The following is a 20,837-nucleotide window of genomic DNA, read 5'->3' on the forward strand; positions in this document are numbered from 1 at the left end:
TTGTTTCGGGCCGGCAGTGTGTTCCGTAGTTCCGTGATTCCACCGGAGAGCCATGAGGTGGTGGACCGTAATTGTGGTAGATTCAAGGTAAACAAATGGTCAGTCTCGTCGCCGTCACGCTTGATTTACGCGCAGCCCGAAGATGGAGCCCGAACGGAGAAAAAAGCGATCCCCAAACCCCTGAACGGCCCCGAAAGCACATCACTCGCGAACAGTGAGGGTCGGATACGCCGAATTATATAGCACCGTAAGAGGCCTTCCAAAATCGGCGTTCCTGTGTGTTGTTGCTGTTGTTGTCCCGCCATTTGCATAGCGCAGAGTGTGAGCTCTGGGCCGGCGCAGACGGGTGGTGTGTGTGCTCCGAAACTGTTTGATTGATGATGTTTTTGATCCAATTTATGGTCGAACAAATTACACTTCTGCACACACCGCGATCCGCGTTCCGTCCCCCGGCCGTCCCGGTGAAGTCAGTGGACTGCGGACGACCGGCCGAACCTTTATTCCAGGAGGTCGACCAAGTTTAACCGGCACCGTCTACTTAGGCTTCCGCAAAGGTTGCATGACGCAGCACCCCGGGAACAAGCGTCCCAAGGTGTGCTTTTTGTAGCATTGACCAATTTAGTGTGACCAGTTCAGTCATTAAATCAAGCGATGCGTCCGAATCGATTGATCGCGCGCTGGCTGTGGCGTCGGCTGGCTGAATAATTTGAGCCAATGTGGATCATTACTTGATCGCCGCCGCCGCCGGCGAGATCGGAATCCCATTTTATTACATTCATTTATTCCAACAGAACTGGGTTGTTTAATAAGTTTTGCGGTTCCAGAGGCAAAACATAATTTTATGGTTTGAAATACACGCTGTTCCAACAAGATACTAATATATGAATTCCATCCCTGAAGTGAGAATCTGGAAGGGCGCCAAAATACGCTTTCCACGAATGACACTTTTTAGGTCTGGAAACAGATGGAAGTCGCTAGAGGTCAAATCTGGTTAATACTTTAATTCATGGACTTTTGCTTGGAGGTTTCTGAAACCCAATACTTCAGTCAAAATATTCCTTTTACTGTCCAATGACATGCCTAGGGTTTCAACAAAATCTCCTTCAGTCTCTCGACGAATTTCCAATACGATATCCTTGACGTGGATCGTCTTCAAGGCTTGTAGGCGATCAAGTTTACGTTCAGTAACCCATCTTTTTACTGCACTAATTGCAGACGAAGGGTCCTTGTACACCTTCAACATTGGTTCATTAATTTAGGCTAGTAGCAGCAGCAGTTTGGTCTGAGTAACCTCGATAGCGACATCTGAGTGATCATCAGTGGCCTGCATTACCTGTGACGACTATAAGATGCGCAAAATTCGAGCCAAATTGAAGGAACCGAAAATGCCACACCACTTCAAGTCTGACCCGGGCCTGGCCAGTCCTATGTTTTAACAACTTACTGTTCACGCCTCTCTGCTGTCGGCACAATCGGCAGAGAATCAGGTCAGATTTTGCTAGCCAGATACTGCGGCTCGGGGGCGCCACTGTTGAAAGCTCCACCCAAAACAGGAACGCGTGGTGGCTCCCACCTAGGGTGCATAATGAGACATGCGCCGCCGCTCGTTGAACTCAACCCGGCCGCCAACGGTAGCCCGCCTGGCCGGGCGGGGTTCGCTTTTCGGGCCGAATGATTTATGAACGATAGAGCTTCCTGCTTGTGGCGCGATTAAAATTTATGTTTGCCCCTTACCCGAGCCGGTACGTCAAATTATCTAATGGGCTGGCTACCGTTCGATGCGCTTTTGTGGAACCCTTTCGGCGTCCCGGCGAAATCACGGCTCCCGGGCTCCAGGTCCAGGTCCATAGAGGGTTCGTATGGGCGATAATTATCGCTTCCCATGCTGTGATTGATGATTGGCTCTCAGCTATCCCGGTGCTGCTGGTTAGGTTGATTCGCGCGATCCGGCTCATCGTGCGCTCAATGCAAGGAACTGTCGCCCTCGGGTTGTCGATACGTCTCATGTGCGGATCCGATCCAGTAAAACCCGACACCGGCTAAAGTGCCGTATGCTGTCACTTCAGCCCTTCAGCCCCTGCGACATTACATCGACCAAGCTCAATAAATCTGGAACAGCAACATGACTATTGCTCTTCATTCATTCGAACGCCCAGCGAGGGCCCGTAGAAAATGGCGCACGGGGGTACAATAAAAATGTACAATTAACTTCATTAATTCTTCACGACGTGGTGCGTTGGCGGGTTGCGCCGCGGGCCGTGCTTTAGCCGGAATCGCACATCGCCCAACACCATGGACCACGGGACCGGAGCCGAAAGCCGATTTGCCAGCTTGGGCGACGAATGACTCACCGAGCAGTGTGCCACTCGCTACGGAAGATGCTTGATTGAGGAAGTATTTAAGGTTGTGTGTGTGTGTGTGTGTGTGTGTGGGACCGGAACAATCGGCAGCCAGGAGATTAATCGTTAGGAGAAGGTGCCCGGTGAACAAAAGGAAATTGTATCACGTGCTCCCTGCTCGAAGCGTGTGGGTTGATGGTTCTCTTGGAAGTGTTGCAGGCATTCGTGCCAAGCAATAACTTGAAACTTAGCACAGTTAGCTTACTACTGCGACCCGAAACGAACGGGAAACCTTCCCTAACCCAGCCAAACTGTCAACAAAATGCCATTCTGGGCAAAAAAAGACCAGATTTGTGGAGAGACAATTCTTGGTCCAATTTCTTCGTCGACACAAACTCGGACCATATCGTTCGGCAACTTCCGTATTCGCCTGACTTAGCATCATGTGAATTCTGGCCCTTCGCTAAACTCAAGAGACCGATCCATGGATACCTTTTACAGTCAATAGTTGAAATCGGAGCCGACACGAAGAATGTGTTGAAGGTTCAGCCAGAGAAGAACTTTTTGGACCGTTTGCAAATTTGGAACAAATGTAGACCTAGATGTCTGGCATCTGGCGGAGAGCACCCGGTGTCCCAGGGATTGGAGAGCGGCGGGCAGGGGCCGAGCTAATTGGAGAGGTTTTGTTGGTCAGGCCATGTCTTAAGACGGAAGGCCACATACACTGCTGGCCAATAAAATAGGTAATTGTGTGAAGCTGATACAATTTTAACTGTACTCAAGCCACTACTAAACCAACGATCACCAAACTGATACTGTACTTAGATACACTAGTTAACGTCATTTTTTTGCTATGTTGGTGATATTTATGTCAAAAGTGACAGGTGTGTTACCACTTATTTTGGCAGCAGTCTGATATGGCCTGGACAATAAAATAGGTAACTCGTTGTATACGATGCAATTTCACCCGACTTCTTGAACGTAATTTGTTTAATTGGTTTTGTTGCAATCAATTTTCAATTGTGAATCTAAAAAAAAGGGTTGTTTCCTGGTAGAACATCTAGAATGGGCAGAAGAACTCATTGCAATCCTTGAGGAAAGAAAGATTGTGAATAATCTACGCAACGAAGGCGCGAGGTACAAAAGCATCGCCGAACTACTAGGAAAATCAGTAAATTTTGTGAGAAATGCTTTGTTGTGAAAAAAAAACAAAGGAAACGCGAAGTAAACCAAGAAAAACCAGACCAATGATAGATCATCGCATATCATTTTAGGCAAAAGCGGATCCGTTTGGTGCATCCAGAGCGATTTGCTCAGTAATAAATAACATTATTAGCCCAAAACCTGTCTATAGGCGGTTACAAGAAGCTAATCTACCTGGGCTAATTGCAAGAAAAGTGCCACTATTGATTAAAAAAAAATTACAGATGAGGTAACAGTTTGCTGCTCAATATCGTTCATGGGAAGGTACCGAGGGTTACGAAAAACTGGCATAATATTTTATGGAGCGACGAAACCAAAATAAATTTGTTTCGTTCGGACTCTCAGTGTACTGTTTGACGACCTGCTAGCAAATAATTCCATCCCAGGTTTACAAAAAAAGTTTTAAAACATGTAGGTGGAAGTATCATGATTTGGGAATATTTGTCATGATCTGGTATAGTTCCCTATTTCAGAATAAAGAGCACCATGAATGCTTTCGAGTATAAGTGAATCATGAAAGACGTTTATGCTACCTTACGTAGTAGAAACCATGCCACTGAGATGGATATTTCAACCAGAAAACGATCCTAAGCATACGTCATAGGTTATGAAATCGTGGTTTGATGGCAATAATGTGTCAGTTTCGCCTTGGCCAAGTCAGTCTCCTGACTTAAACCATTTTGAAAACTTGTGAAATACCTTGATGCTAAAGTTAGCTGTACTATATTTTTCAAACAAAGATGCATTGTGAGAAAATGTGCAGCAGGAATGGTATTCCATTCCAGTAAACACTTGTCAGGATTTGGTCGATTCGCTGCCAAGAATAGTGCATAAAGTGCTCCAAAACAACGGTAGATATACGGGTTACTGACTAATTTTGAAATAAAATATTGATTTTTGACAATAGAAAAAGAATAAACCGTGTAAATTCATTAAAATTTGCCATATACGCAGAATTACCTATTTTATTGACCAGGTACTTTTAACAGGTAATAAGCGAATTCCTAGAATTTTTCACTTATTTTAGACTATCTTTATTTTATTTTTAGTACTTCTACCTTATGCTATCATTGTAATACCTGTGAATTCAATAGGTTTTGAAAAAATGATCAAATAACGCAGCTTAAATACAGTTACCTATTTCATTGGCCAGCAGTGTATTATTATTAGATGTCTGGCATAGAGCAGTGATTATTTTGAAGGTAATGACGTAGATTCAGAAGAATACAGAAAGACTTTTCAAGTTATAAGCGAATTCCCGAATGTTTTTGACCACAGTGTTTCGATATTGTTTCACTTCAGCGATGACTGACAAGTAGAGCACGGTCAACTACGGCTAAGTTCAGTCCAGGAAGTCCAGGAGTTATGAAGATCATGCTGGTCGTCCGCGGACCGCGTTTCGAAACCGCGCTGATCAATCGATCGATCGTTGGCGAAGCGAGTTTGATGCGCGATTACAGTTCCTGAAACGACTCGACTCGACTGCGACTCGACATCGAATTTATCGATCGTCGCGGCAGACCGGGCGCGGAGAGGAGCTCGATCGATCGATCGATCGCTCCGATCGTCCGTCCGCTCGTTAGCCGAAGGCCCCTCGAGCGGTACTCGAGATTCTGGACAACCACCACGGTTGGTGCAGTCGAAGAGGCCAGCAGTTTGGAAAGGCAGCAGCTCGGACAGCAAATGAGTGTCTTTCGTGATCTTGTTTCGCCGATCGTTCGCTCACCAGGGGTGGCGGGGGAAATCACGGCTAAGGGGGGTCTGCGTGAGCGGTCAGTAGCAGCCTGCTTCCTTCACGCCGCCGGTGCCCGTGCCATAACCGTGTCGATTTAGTACTTCAATACGGAACGCAAATTGACGTGAGAACCTTGCTCTTGAGCTGATTTACCGATTCACCGCGCTGCTGATGACGATGATGATGATGGTGATCTGCACGATGACTTTGGAGACGAGCGCGGTGCAAGTGTTCTGGTTTACCAAAGGTTAGTATGTTTTATGGTATCGCGCGCAGAGCGCCGGCCGGAGCCAGGACCATAAATCGCGGAACGGAGAAGACCTCCATATGCTGCGATCCAATCGCTTTGGAAGGTCACCCATGAGGGGGGCTTTCAATTTGAATCGCTTTCTCGGTCACATTCTGTGCCAGTGCTGGACCACCGTGTCCATCGTATCAGTGTGTCAGTCAGTCAGGTTGCGAAACGGTACGTCCAAGGCACCTCAAGGTGGCCTCGTTGACCAGTTGGCACCCGATGATGGGGCTAACAAAGCATAGCTAACCGTTTTATTCAGACCGAGGCTGGCGAGAAGAGACCACCAAAGACCAGACCTGAGGTGCTCTTACAACTCACTGCTCTCCCTACATAGTCCGGGCCGATCGGATTCATTTCTCAATGATTGCTTTATTTACACTAGAACTCAATGGCAGGTCCCGCTGTCCCGCCTAGGTCCCCAATCGATAGGTCCGTGCAACGATGTTACAGTTTTCTGTTGACCTTTTTCACGTCCACGACCATGATTCTGAACTTGGACGGCACGACCTGGCCGGCCGACATGCCGACTCATCGCTCGGGGCTTCCGGGTCTTTCCCACACAACCCGAGCCTTATTCAAATACTACGGCTCCAAATGAGATCAGGCATTAGATTATTGTTATGATGCGCCATAATAGACCAATCAGGCTGAAGGTGATGATGAGGCTGGTGCCCAAGCGCCGTCCGGAAACGGCCGGGAAGGCGTCTCGGCGTCTTGGGCTGTAGTGATAAAAATGCTCCACTAAATCGGGCGCGCCGGAAAACGAGAACGAGCCATAAACGTGGGCCCGGGGCGTCGTCCAGTGGCCAGTTGGGAAATTGCTCCCGTTGTTTATGGTATTTAAATTGGCCTCGGCGACCGGGTATTCTGGATTTGGGATTTGATGCGTAATTTGGTTCGCCAAATCGGAGGGCGCCAGCGCTGGCTTTTCCGGGCGATAATGTCGGGGGGCCTGTCTTCCAGTCCAATTCGCCCCGGTGGCCGGTGGCCGGATGCACACACACACTAATATAATCCTGTAGTCCGGGGCGAAACCTTGGGTTTCGCTCTCGGTCCCGGCCGCCCGAATCGTATCGGTAATTGTTTGGGATAATGGGTAAAATTAGAGTAATGATGATTATTGATGAGGTTTACGTTAATTTCACTTTTGATTGCCACCGGCCGGAAAATTCGATCCACCAGCTTGCCGGCCACCGAGCACACACACGCGTGTGTGAAATTGCATTCATTTTCGTTGGTCTCGTTGGCCGCCGAGGCTCCAACGGCTCCGGAGAATGTCGCAACCGGCGCGCTACTTGAGATGATCCACTTGGGCCGCTTGGGTCACCGTCTCCGTGGGGCTCCTCTTGGCCATCAGGTATTAGCTACTGGGCATTTTTTTTTCGGGAGGTTTATTTTCCCCTGGGCCGGAGACGACCAACGGAGCTTCATTAAGCCGCACCGATGGCACGGCAGGGGAACCGGCCCAAGGCAGGTCTTCCTTCGGCGCCCGCGAGAGAGCTCCTCACTTTCCAAAGCCCTTGAAACTGCGTGCTACACACACCGTTCAAATTGCATTTGCTTCAGTTTCATCAAACACACACGCGCCACATAACCGAGAGCAACCGAAAAGGAACAAAAAAAACCAGTAATTTATCAAAATTTAGGTTAATACAATCATGAAATTTCTTTCTCGAGGGTATCAATTCAAGTGCCGCACGGCAGACAGGGGTACAGAGAGCCGCGGGCAGGGTGGTTTCGCTATCGACGTGAAGCTACAAATTAAATTAGACGAAAAGGCCCAAGATCTCATTAATCATCGCATCGGGCACAGAAAGTGTGTGCAGTGCCGTCTTCGCGGCCTCACGGTCCCACTCACGCCAAGTAAGTAAAAGTATGGCCCTTGATGGCGCTCCCAAGTGGCCCCGAAGTGCCGCGGCTCCCATCCGAGACCGGGGGTCGGCACCGCAAAAACCCCAAACGAAAGTGAAACATCGTAGACCGCTTTCCCGCATCCTGTGCCGGGAAACGCGCCATTTGCATTTCGCAGGCACCGAAAAGCACGACCTCCAAGCACTGGTCGGTGCCGCGGCATTATGCAAGGCCGCGACTAGTGGCAGAGTCTAGTTTGTTGCTAATCGTAATTGTTTCGAATTAACACCGCGTAACGCCAAGCTTCGGTTCGGTTAGTTTCTCCTGTTGTTGTTTCGCGGAATTGCCACAACCGCCATGTCCGTTGCGTTCAAACAGATCTTAATTAGATTGACGTCGATGTGCGTCCGTAATTAAAAGACCGCTGACCACCAATCTGCATCCTTCGCTTGAACTTCCTTGACTCGCGAGAGCCTCGAGGCAACTTCTTCTGGCCTGGTCGCTTAGAACGACAACGGAGAATTGTTTCAGCCAACCCGGGTGTTAACACGAGGAACAACACCCAACACGCGGCCAGGACCGTCCATGCGCTCGCCTCCGACGAGGCAGCTAATTGAATAATAAATTAATTTCTTTTAACACTATCTGCGGGTTGTAATCTGCGGCAGGTACATTATGTTGGGTACGTACGGGCCACCCCGGTCCGGTCCGCGTTTGCGTTTCGCACCGCGACGACCGCACGGCGATCGGCGATCGGGTTCTACCTCGTAGAAGTCGGTGCCCACTCTCCTGTCTGCGGTGCTATTTGAGGCACTTATCGAGCATAAATTGTGTCTCTAGTTACACAGAGGCGAGCAGCGGGCCGCGTAAATCTATCGCACCCGAGGAAGTTGTTCCACGCTTGTTCAAACAAATTGATAGCTCTGGCGATAGTGTGCGGCGATATCGGCGGAAAGTGGATCACTACGGCTCGGTCAGGTTCAGGCGCGCGCGGCAGGTGCATCCGGTGTGTGTGTGTGTCTGGAGTCGATGGGATGGAGATCGTGTTGAAGATTGGCTCACCGATAGGAAGAGAGATCGTTTGGACGTTCCCGGAAGGTTCCTCGAGAAACAATGAGCGGAGTCGTGTCGTGACCGCCAATCCGTAGGTCCGTGTTGTGGTCTAGTTCATTGCAGTTGCAATTCTTCTCAGCGTAAGACTCAGTGCAACTATTTGGCACATTTCGCTTGTTGGAAATCTTAAATGCAACGATACGATCTGTGTGATTTTTTATTGCGATTCCTGCGATCGGACGAAGGAGATCTCTAGGTTATTGAGAGAGGTGCACTGGCACCTAGGGTACGGTTTTAGGGACACACCACAGAGGTTCGAACATTAAAGATGGTCAATGTTTTTGCACAGTTCAATTTGCTATTAAATCAATTTGAATTTATTAAATTCAAAGCATGTCGCTGTCGCAACCGTAAAAAGTAAATAAACTTTTAGGAGAACAATGCGATTAGAAAAACGGACAGATCGGTCAACAAACTGGTCTATATCGAATTCCTGTCTACGAAAGCTGCAGTCTGCTTGGTTCAATTATCACGCCTTCGTCTTGATCGGTTGCTGTGTTTAGGACGATCCCGGTGTAAATAAGTGACATTCGATGTATTTGCGATGCGATGTTTTTCTGCTGAGCATTTTAGCGTTTCTTAGGCATTAGTTCTTTGTGGAAAGCTCAGAATACTAGACCACAATAGATGACTATATTTTTGGTGAGTTTAGTAAACGTTTAGTCAAGTAAAAGTTTCAGTAATTTTGACAGTTCCATCGTTTCCAACGCTCAATTGACCTGATTTTCTGCCGATTTTCTCTACCAACTACAGGGTCATCTATTTCGTAGTTTCGAAATCGCAGGGCTGGCATTTTACAGTTTTGGAATACATCCGACACCAAAGTGTCAAAAATTTGATGTCTCCCATTTTAGAAAATGAATCGCTTACCAAACAGAACAATGTGTTAAAATTATGAAAACTTGTTATAAAATTGGGGATACGAAAACACTAGTTTTTCCGCATTTGGATCACTGACTTCCTTTTATGGACTAGATTCCACAAACTGGAGTTTTACAAACGAGCTCAAGTTGCTTCCAACAGTTACGGGAACAATCAAATATCATCTAAACGAGCAAATAAAGCCTCTTTCGTCAGTCTTATAAATATAAATCAGTCAGGCGGAAAACTCAGTCGGGGATGTTTGAGCCGTTGACATTCGCCATCAGACAGTTTAATGCCAATTATAAATATTTTGACTATCAGAGTTCTATATCCAGTTTTCATCAACGTCTCCGTATGTCACTGATCGATGTTTGTGAGCCGTAATTAATGTTTGAACTCGCCCCTGTTTAGGGTTATAATATAGGAAAAATGTTTGTAAATAGATCTTAAGTAACCTGCGCTTGATTAAGCTTCACACTCGTATTTTTATATTATTTTTTTTATACATATTTTTAAATGGTTGAACATTTATTTGAAAGGATTATTTCTTCCATTTATTTGAAAAAGAAACAATTTTGGTAAAATGTTTACCATGATTGGCTCGGCACTAGCTTATTCGGTCGACCTATTTTTGAGTACATTGTGGATTGTATCTGGTCCTATTTCGTCAATAGGAACTTGAATTTCGGTCTTAAGGCTGTCAATATAGATGCGATGTATTTCTACTGAGTATTTCCATAGGTTGAAGAAATGAAATCTAATTGCTGCAACGGTTGGACGGTTGGCGCCACGAAGATCACACTGTACTATTTTCGGTACGGAGAAACAAACCTCGGCATTCTGTCCGTCTTGTGGCTTACCTATTTCCAAGGGTGCTCCACTCCAACGGTACCATCTGCCGAGCGGCAACAAATTGACCCGTCCGTGCGCAGCGCAGGCGCGGCTCAGGCGCTGAATGATTGAGGCTAATTAATTTCAAAACAAGATGCACCAGGTTGCGCCGGTTAGAAGATGGTCGGCCGAAGATTGCGGTGCGCATTTGCGCCCAGAAAAGGGGTGGCCACAAAAGTAGGTGGCCCCGGGGGGGAGGTGGTGGCTGTATCAATGCACCGACTTACATTCTCGGGGCGCAAGGTGTCGGCCCGGTGTCCTGGGGAAGCCTGGTCGGTCAATTAACCTTTTCGCGAACTTCTTTGTTCGACGAAGCGCAGGTCGCAGGGCCGAGTGCCGTGCGGGGCCATACGGATGAAGCCATACGCTGCCGCCGGTTGCCGCCGGAGCACCGTGTGTACGTGCCCGTGACAGGTCATAAATCACGTTCGCTATTCGCATCGGTCAGTCGCAGGTTTCCGGGCCGGGCCGGGCAGGTCGGCTAGGTTTCGTCCACATTTTCGCGTTCGCGGCCGCCACATTACAATGTGTCGAGCACAGAGACCGTGCATGGCTGGCGTGCCCCAACTCGTACTCACCTTTCCCACTTGCAGTGTCTAGTTTTGGCGCAGGAGGAAAAGTCAGCCGCTAATCAGCGGCGAACGGCGAATAGATGTTTATAAATAATCTTTTATTGAGTCGTAAACCGTGTAGTTACCGGCGGATGTTATGCGTGATCACTAGGACAAATAAAACCAATCACTGCGCTTGGGTGACCTGGCCCGCGGGCTGCGGACTTGCTCCGGACTCTCTCGGTGAATCTCCGGTGGAGAGTTCGAGGAGTGGAGCTTGACGCGACTTGCAAATAGGATGCCGGACACGCAGTGGCCAGTAAGGCGCGTTCGAAAGAGGCCTGACGCAGGATCTCGTCCGGGGCACACGCATTGCACGCGGTGCTGTTTTTAATTTCATCGATTATACACGTTTTATTGCACTTGTAGCGTCTTCCTTCCTGTTTCGGACTGGGACCGCTGACGGAATTGCACCACGGCACCGGGTTTGGAGGGCAATAAAAGAAACTCTTAATTTAATTGATCTGCTTCGAGGTACGGAGGTCGCCACGAGAGCCCCGGGGCCGGGTGGTACCGTACCGTTTTGCCCACCTTGCTCGGCTTGCGTTCGCGACCTATTTTACAGTGGCCTTTCGCCGCGATCCTCGACGGGACGGGACGGGACGACGCACTTTGGTGCACAAGTCGATCACCAACCGACCGACCGGCCGGCGGTTGGTGGGGACGACGCATGTCCCGGCTCGGAGTTGACTCGGAGTTGACAGAGAGATAATTGTTCGTGATCATCTTCACCGCGGCCAAGATGACCTGAAAGGCGCACACGGGCCTCGGCCAGGATGGCGACGACAGCCTTTTCTTTTCTCCCGCTGGCCCGCTGCACGATATACGACTCTGTTTTAAAATTAATAGTCCGGTTAACAAGTCTGCTGCGCTTTATGGGAATTGCCAACCTGCGGCCGACGGTTTCTCGGTTTTCGTTTTTTTGTGTGCGACTGCCTGTGCGACTTCTGCGACCATCCGATGATGTTGTCCCATTTGACGACTCCCGCTGCACTCTGCACTCCCGGCACTGGACACTGAAGCTTACTCCTGGGCAGCGGCACCGACACCGGCAGCCGCCAGCGTTGACCAGCGTTGGATGGTTCTCAGGGTCTCATGTTTCCTGTGCGCCCGCTGTGGCCGCTCGGAAATCAGAAGTAGGGACGACAAATTAGCTGCGCCGCGACCAACGCAGACCCCACACGTTTCGGTGCTTCCGTTGTGCCTGTGGGAAGGGGGTTGGGAGGGGGTTGTGGCTGGATCTGAAAGTGATTCCGTAAATCAATCGCTTCGCGGGCATTGGCCGCTGGCCGCGTACTGTTTGCCAATTAAAATCCACATTCGAGCAGTTTCGAGCAGTTTGCTAATAGGCCAACAAATCCCGATTTGTGATCAAGATTTGCAGAGAGAGGATCTGGGCTATAATTGCCTGTAATCGATAGTTAACGAACGAATCCTGCAGAATTTACTTCATATCATATATGCAAGCAACTGAACTAAGGTTTGCTCCGGTTCTGAGTTACTCGTGCGTAGAAAACCTTTGCTCTAACCTTGCATCTTGCACTTGCCTCAGCCGCCCGGTTCTTATCGATACGCTCTCCTGTCGCTCTGGCCATCACTTATCGCCGCCTGTGGCATTTTACGAGTTTTACGAGCCCCCATTAAGCTTCAAGATTATCGAAATTAGTGCCCATCGCATCGCAACGCGCCGCATCGTCGTTGCGAATGGTCCAAACAAACCTTCCCGGACCTTCCGTCGGCCCCCTACTCTCCGATGCCATGGGAAAGACGACGAGCTCGGGAGCTTCAAAAAAGACGCTGGCCCAAAAGCGGTCCACGGACGACCCATGACGCACCGCCGCCACAGCGCGCGCTCCGAACGGATGCTGAAATTGAAATTTTTACGATCCAATTGAGAGCACTCTTAAAAACCGATTCTCATTCACCGAAATGGGCCGCCCGGAGATCGGCGAAACGAAGGCAGGCGAAGAGAGCAAAAAACGGAATCAGCGTCGGGGCAGGCGCGGGCACGCGGGGAACAGGAAAACCAAAATCATGCTGCTTAATTGTACCGATGCCCCCATGCTAATGCCGTGATGTGTCGCATCCCCGCGTATCCCCGTGTGCCTCCCCACGCGATCGCGATCGGGCGAGCTCGTTGACAAAGAGAACTGGCTGGCGAAAAAGGAGGGTGGAGTAGAGCCCCCGGCCGGGGCCCCGACCCCCGACAAACAAGTGCGAATTTTATCAATCGCAAAATCTGTTTTCTCAGCAAATTTGGGGATTGCAAGAAGCAACGTCGAAAATCGTCGGCCCCGATCGTCTTGAGCGATCTCGCGCAAAGTGCAATCGTCATCGTTATCATCGGCATCATCAGCCTTGCGTGCCACGGACCACGATGCATTGGAGTGCATCCCCAGTTTCAGGGCCAGGTGGACGAGATGCGGCGTTGTGCTTCTTGTGTCGGATTTCGTTTCGGAAAATTGCACCAATTACCCGGCAGATCCACATCTTAAAATACAGTTTTATAGGACGTCGTCACTAGTTTACTTAATAAACAAAGTTCAGGCATACAAGCAACTTGATTAAAAAGTTCCCGGAATTTAGTTATAAAGTAAACGATATCTGTTGCTGTTGCTCAAAATCGATATTGTCTCCTTTGAAGTAGTTCTCAAATCATTTTTTAACTTTATGTTGAGTATCTCCACCCGGGCTATCTTCCACTTTTCCATTATCTTTTCTCGGCTGCTGAAACGGGTGAGAAAAAGTAACAAGGGGCCAAATCAGGTGAATTCGGTGGTTGTTGGATGATCGGTGGTGCAAGATCCAAGAGTTGTCCGTCCACAAACCCTTGCGTTTTTGACGGATTGATTCACGCAAACGTCTCAAAACCCCTTAATAGTACTTCTTGTCGGACATGTCTTTCACACAAGAATTCACTATGGATGCGGTTTCGGTTGGGCTAATTTTTTTCTGCTACTATTTGTGTTTCCTTCAAAGCACCGTTGCAGAAACACAGTTTGCTCAACATTTGCAAGCTTTGAGAACCGTTGGAATCTTTTTTATGTCAAATTTACTAGTTTTTTATTCCATTATTTATTTATTTATTGTTATTAGAACGGGCAGAGCCATACTGATCACCAACTTAAAGTTTTGCACTCAAATTGATCGAAATCGATTTGCACTATCGAAAAATCGAAGCACCGAACAGCGCCAAACAACGATCCAGCATAGCAGCATAATCGTTTGTTCACTTTACTGATTCACTTTAACATCAAAAGGCCGCCAAATGTAGTGTACAAATGCTGTTTAAGTATCAGCTCTGCAATAAGTATTAGGTGTATTGGGTCAAAACCTGTCTCGAAAATGTCGGATGGGAACTGTTAACCATCCCGCTGTATTCAACAGAAGTGGCTCTTTCGGACCAGTATTTGTTACGTTACATGAGTAACGATTTGGCAGCACAGGGGTTGTCGCGAATGAACTGTTTTTATTTGAGATCTACCCAGAACTTGTACAAATTCTATTCCTCTAAGATTTTTACTTGTTTCGGCTTTGCCGTTCTGATTCGTACTGGTCTCTGCAGAACGCTCGATCCGTGTGGGTTTATCATCCGTACTCCACACCTGGACCGAGCTTCCTCTCGGCTGGCGGCAGCGCCCTCTTGCGCTGCTCGCTGGCGTCACTTATCAGTGACAGGGGTTAACTTATTATGAAAGTATTGGAAAAAAGGGTCTCTGAGTGGATCGGTAAAGAAGATAAGAAGTTCTATTGACACGGAATCGGGGAACTACCTAAAAGATGGGAGAAAGTAGTAGTGAACGACGTACAATACTTTCATTAAGATAGTCATACGTTTTGATGCTGTAGTTAGGTCACAAATGCTGAATAAAAACGACACGAATTAATTTGCAGACCTAATACATAAATTATCAGATCAACAACCAATAGAAACTGTAATCTTTTCAGTAACGTTGCCAACTTAAAAAAAACATGACTGAAGGTTTATAAGAGAATGAACACACTCTACACGCACTCCTCCTTCGCAACACACTCTACACGCAATGAACACACTCTACACGCGGCTACTCCTTCAAGAGTCTAATGTTCCACAACAAAGGTCAACAATCGCGCTACCGATTGGCCGCAAACTGTCACGTAATCTCCGAAGACACTCCTAGATTGCGCTCTGCAAATCTTCCGGGCCTCCGTTCGAAGCGCACCATAAACTAGTGTGCTCCGTGCCATCGCATCCCAGCGCTACTGCACCACTTCAGCTGTCAGGCGCAGACGCAGGCACAGACGAGGCAGTTCCCAAGTGAGAACGAACCCATTTAATTATTACATTTCTATCCGAAAGCCGAAGGCCTCCTGAAGGTGGTGCGCTAAAACCCCGCGGCTGCGGCTTCCGTTTAAATGCTTGCGCAGGAAGATTAGCTGGACGCTTTTAGCCGCGGGTTGCACGCAGTCCGGACGGTTGCACATTAGCTGAGTGCATCGCTGTAAAACAACGCTTCGCGGATGATCTGCCATTTGCCGCTATCTCCCGGCGGCTATCGTTAGCTGCCGCTGCCGTTGCCGCTGCCCAGCCGATTGACGAGCTTTCGACGGCCCGTCAGCTGCGTCAGAGGTATGAAAACCGTAATAAATTTTACGGTCCAATCAAACGCACAACCCGACCCGGAGCCTGGTCGGTGTCGCTGGCCCGTCATGTCACAGTCGTCCCGAGCCGAGTTGGTGGTCACAGCAAATGGAAACCGCGCCACCGCAGCTCATATCGCCACCGCTTTCAGCCATTTTCAGCCCGGTGAAAATATGGACGCGGACTTATTCGGAGCCTTCGGAGGGGATGTGTCGCTTTCGTTCCGAGTGTTCGCGAAGGTGTGGTCCTCGCCGCCGGGGTCCCCGGGAACCTGTCGAACGGGATCATTATCTGGTGGCCACCGCCACGAGAAGGGAGCTCAAACCAAAAGTAATTTTTCACATCCCTTCCCGATGGACTATACATTTCTATTCATATCGGACGCTGATGAGTTTGTGGCTCCATTCTGGGCCGATAATGTAGTGTGAAATTTGATTAAACGCTCGGAGGCTTAGACTTTTGTATCGCACGCCGCATAGGCTCGGCCCCGGCCTCCGTTCCTGGATGTCCCGGGATGCTCCGTATCCAAAGGACCCGGCGGCACCGTTCGATTTAAGCCAAACCCGATTCCGTTTCGTAATCCGATTTGTTTGGAGTTTGGGGCGTCATACGCACCGAGCCGTCGCCGTCGTGGTCATCGGTGTCTTCGGTGAAACCCATCGATTCGACATGGTTTTCAATTATTTTCTGCTTAGGCCGCGGGTCGCCAAAATGGGAAGCTTCATGCTTTCGTTTCAATCAAAGTCGGTTAGAAATGGGGATGTTTGAAATACTTTCAACAATATTGGTCAACAATATCCACAAGCGGGGTGCGTGTGTGTGTTGGTGCGGGTTGAAGCGAGCATGTGACACGTACCACAAAATGGTCTTTAAACCAACCACAAAAAGGTCTTTAAAGGGCTTGGGAAATTGTCTTTAACACTGATAAAAATCAGTGTGTATGATAACATCGCTACCGATTGTGTCAATATTTGCTACCGAAATGTCAAAAATGTGAAACATAGAAAAATTGCAACGAAAAGTATGTTGTGTTCCGGAAGTTACGCAATCTCTACATCAGAATGTCGATTTAGGAGTCGTAAATTCCTTGAATTTTTGTTTTTTTTTTTTTTTTTTTTTTTTTTATATAAATTGCGTTTATTGGGAGATGATTTCGTAATACATCGAGGTTGATTATTCGAATGGGCTCGGCTAAGGCCTCTCCACATTATTATTGAGAATTATTACACATTATTATATTCAGGTGTTGTTCGTTAGTGTACCTCAGTGTTTGATTTGTTTTCTTGATATTTTGACAGGGGCCCATTGGACCTGTCTAAGACTTTTTTCCTATGCCTTACATACCTAAGCCTACCTACTGACTAAACTATTTATATTTACATTATTTAAACTACTATCTACAACTACTACTACTTTAACAGTTAATGTGTTTCTCTCCTAAAATTGCTACAGAAAATGCATTATCTTGTTGGTTTTGGTTTTTGTTTTCTTTTGTGGTCTTGGTTTGAGCTATTAAAAAAACAATCATCGCTAGTATCAAAATTACAACTTACTAAAGTGCCAAGTCAAGTGTAGAGTTCAACAAACATAACTAATTATTAATTGTTCAGTCATTATAATATTGAAATTATTACAACCAACTAAGACATCGCATGTTTGACCCAACTGGACGATAACGTCATCAGAACGCGGCATTCAACCATCCGAGGCATAAAGCCAACATATGATTGTCTTACCTGGAGTAGCTAGGTAGCTCTTTGGCCTGACTTCTTTTTTTGGTTATGGGAACTGAAAATTACGCCTGACGCTGTCCTTTACGATTTCGGCAGACGAGTTTTTTGTTGTGGTGCCACAACCTGCTATGGCATTTCATAAACGGTACCGATCTTTCGGTGGTTAATGTTGCGCTTAGAGGTCGATTGATCCACCACAACACAAACGTCCAGCACCACGGTTGGGCACGGTGAACAGCGCGAGCCCATGTTTGGAGCGCTGTTAGATTTTTGGAGGTTTCCTCCGATCTGTCCATCATTTTTCGAGATGTTTGGTGGTGCTTTGACCATTCACACGTCGCTGACGCACCTTAGGTCACACCGTGGTACCGAGGGGCCGTGCTACTCGAACCGCGCACATTCGTCTCTTCAGCCCCTTCGGGTGATCGACCTGTCACGAAAGCTGTGATAAAAGAAGCACCTATTCCGGATCGGATCGAACTAAAAACGGTTGCCCCGGCCCGGTTGCCGTTGCCTGGAACCGTTTGGACCACACTCGCCCGTCACCGCGCGGCGCGGCGACGTTGGGCTCAATAAAAGTCGGTGCGCAGGTGCAAAAATTCAAATAAACACAGCGTCTTCGGCGTCGACGGCGGCCACATTCCTTGGGGCGAGAAACTTCCTCGGGGCCGCGGGCTACGAATGGCAAATGGCAATTGAAAGTCGTGTTGCGCTGCTGTCGAAGATGTCTGAACTGTCATCACCGACGAGTTGACGAGTTCCTCTTGACTCTCTTGGCGCGCGGGCCACCCTGGGCGGACCCAGTGGCAGACGCGCCGGGCGATAATAAGCTGATGTTTCAATCAGCTTCCAGGTCTACGGGGCCAGAAAAAAAGGCTCCTCCTTTTGGCTCACGGCTGATATTTTGGAGATGTTTTGTCCTACTTACACCCGGTCGAGGGCCATTTCTTCACGCCCCGGGCGAGGCGGCGTGGTTGGCGTGATTCCGAAAATTTCTCACGCTTCGCACCGGACCGGACCCCGGCTCGGCTCGAAACCGGAGTGGCCAAACTTTTCCCTGCGGACCTGCGCCGCCGCCGCCCCCGGTAGTGTTCCGCCAATTTCACTGCCGCGACGCGCGAGACGTCAACTCGCGCGTCTGGCAACCGTCGAACCGTGTGGAGAGCCTTTCCATCGTTGTGTTTTATGGCCAATTTGCTAGATTTATGATTCGTGATGGAATGCCACGAATAGTAGTGGAAGTCAGTGTCGTAAAAGGAGACTCCTTGCCCCGAACTGGCTGGCCGGCCCAACACATGTGATGGATGCCGAGCTGAAGGTGAGCTCAATTTAGATACTGCCGCACGCGACACCGAGCCGCAGTGCCGCTCGGTCCGCTCGGTAGGAGTTGGAGCACCAGCATCCTTACGTCACCAGGTTCAGGTTCCGCGCGCATCTATCCGAGACCATCGACAACGGGGTGGCTGTCGGGGGTCCGCATCGCATTTCCATAAATCGCATCGACATCGTACGTGATCGTCTTTTATTTGTTCGATCTTCGTTCGAAGCATTGTATCTTCATAATCTTTAGCACTTCCAATTCCCCGGGCGCTCCAGCACTCCGGCTCCGAAATTGATGACACCATGCCGGTGCTGACACCGCGGGTTCCGCGGCGCTGGCTTACCTCACCGGTAGCGGATTCGATTGTTCGAATCATTGTACGGCAGCATCTTCATCTGCCGAAGGTGATCGCAGGGCCGCTCACTTCGACAGAGTACGATGGCGCCGACCGACTGCGATTGCCGAGAATTGAAATGTGTTTAATTCCGTGCGTCCTTGATCTGCGTCCCAGGCCTGGATCCCGGGCGGAGTGGGAGAAGATCAACCGGTCGTTACGATTACCACCGCGGCACCGCTGCACGATTGCGGATCTCGAACGGATTTGCGGACGGTGCTCTGTGGTTACACTTTTTATCCGTAGCTAGGTGCTATGGTACACTTGATTAGCACACTCACTCCCCGTGAGCATCATCATCATCATCATCATCGACACCCTGGGCACACCTGTGTGGGTGACGTGGCCGGGTACAACACTTTAAGCTACTCCTAGTCAACGGGTTTCGCGCGCGCTGCTACACTTTCAAGTGGCGTAGAATCCCCAGGAAGGTATTCCAAAGCTGCGAGCTGCGATTCTGAAGGCAGCAACCGGAGATCATTAGTCGATATTTACGACAGCATCTATCACGATGGCAATTGTGTGTCGCGCCGATGGCCCGATCTAGCTGCCGGAGCTGGAAGTGAACGCAACCGGCAACCTTGGCGTTGCAGCTACACAAATTCCGCCATCCGCCAACGGATAATCCCTCGGTGGTGGTGGCGCTAGCCAATGCCAATCACAGAACGATTGGTGGGACTTATTACTGGGATCACGATCACTGTTGAAATGAGTCCGTTTAGGGAAATAGTTAAACTCTCCGATTAGGCATTTGGACTTTAAGGAACTTTTTTTGGCAACTATCCTGGTCGCTGTTTTTTTAGCAACTATCGCGGGAAACTTGGCTCTTGTCCACCTGGTGGGTCGATCGAAAATGGAATTAACTACTCATAGCCGGCTCCTGCTGCGGCAGAGTTGTCTAGTTCCTGATGATAATGAAGTTGCAATTGAAAATAAAACAAATCTTGTGGCAGTTCCAACTGGCGGGTCTTCAACGCGCTGAGGGCGGTCAGAGGCTCCCGCTGAGTCGAGTGCAGCGCAGGACCACTCCTGTGGACCGGCTAGCATTATCGTAATGAAAATGAATGTTGCTGCGTTTCGATGCTGCGAACACATAGTTGCCAGGTGGCGACCACAGGTGGCGCGGGAATTGTGGCGAATGTTGGGCTGATACCTCGTCACTTCGCCTTCGCCAATCATTCGCACGGTTGATAAGACAGTGATGAAGTGATCAATAATATGTGCTCCCGGCTAGGTTTCGATCAGTTCGCGTTTCAAAATGAATCGATGAGAATGCAATATGAGAGGCACGCTGGAGCAGGTCTTCACTAAGGCGGACAATGGTGGACTGGAGCAGAAAGATTTATCGTTTCTACTACTCGACCATATCGAGGTACTTTAGTCGTCGAGCGGATCATGTTTGTCGAGTTCGAGAGTCTCTATGCAGCGACCAGGCTGATCGATAAGTTTTGCGGTCGATAAGGAAAGCTACGATTTTATGGTTTGAAATACACTTTATTATTCAGTATGGTCTGCTTCAACATCAATACACTTGTTCCAACGAGATTTCAATTTATGAATTCCATCCCTGATATGAGAATCTGGAAGTGCAGCAAAATACGCTTCTGCAGCTGCCTTTTTATGGTCTGGAAACGATGGAAGTTACTAGGGGACAAATCTGGTGAATACTGGGGATGTTTCAACAATTCGAAGTTTAATTCATTGCCATAGTCTAAAAGATTACAATAATATTTAGAAGTTACTGTTTTACCAGTTTGCAAGTAATCCACAAACAAAATTCCTTTCGCATCCCAAAAAAACTGGTGCCAACATCTTCGTGGGCGATTTCTGGACACGAACTCGTTTCGGAGGCGAAGAACCAGGCCA

General features: G+C 48.6%; 1 protein-coding gene across 1 annotated transcript in view; it reads left to right on the plus strand.

Moving 5' to 3' along the window:
• LOC128278808 (protein embryonic gonad) overlaps nucleotides 1-20,837 on the plus strand; it is a 61,175-nt gene that overhangs the window by 38,189 nt on the left and 2,149 nt on the right. The window lies entirely within an intron of this gene.

The sequence above is a fragment of the Anopheles cruzii genome, chromosome 2, assembly GCF_943734635.1.
Source record: "Anopheles cruzii chromosome 2, idAnoCruzAS_RS32_06, whole genome shotgun sequence".
NCBI lineage: Eukaryota > Metazoa > Arthropoda > Insecta > Diptera > Culicidae > Anopheles > Anopheles cruzii.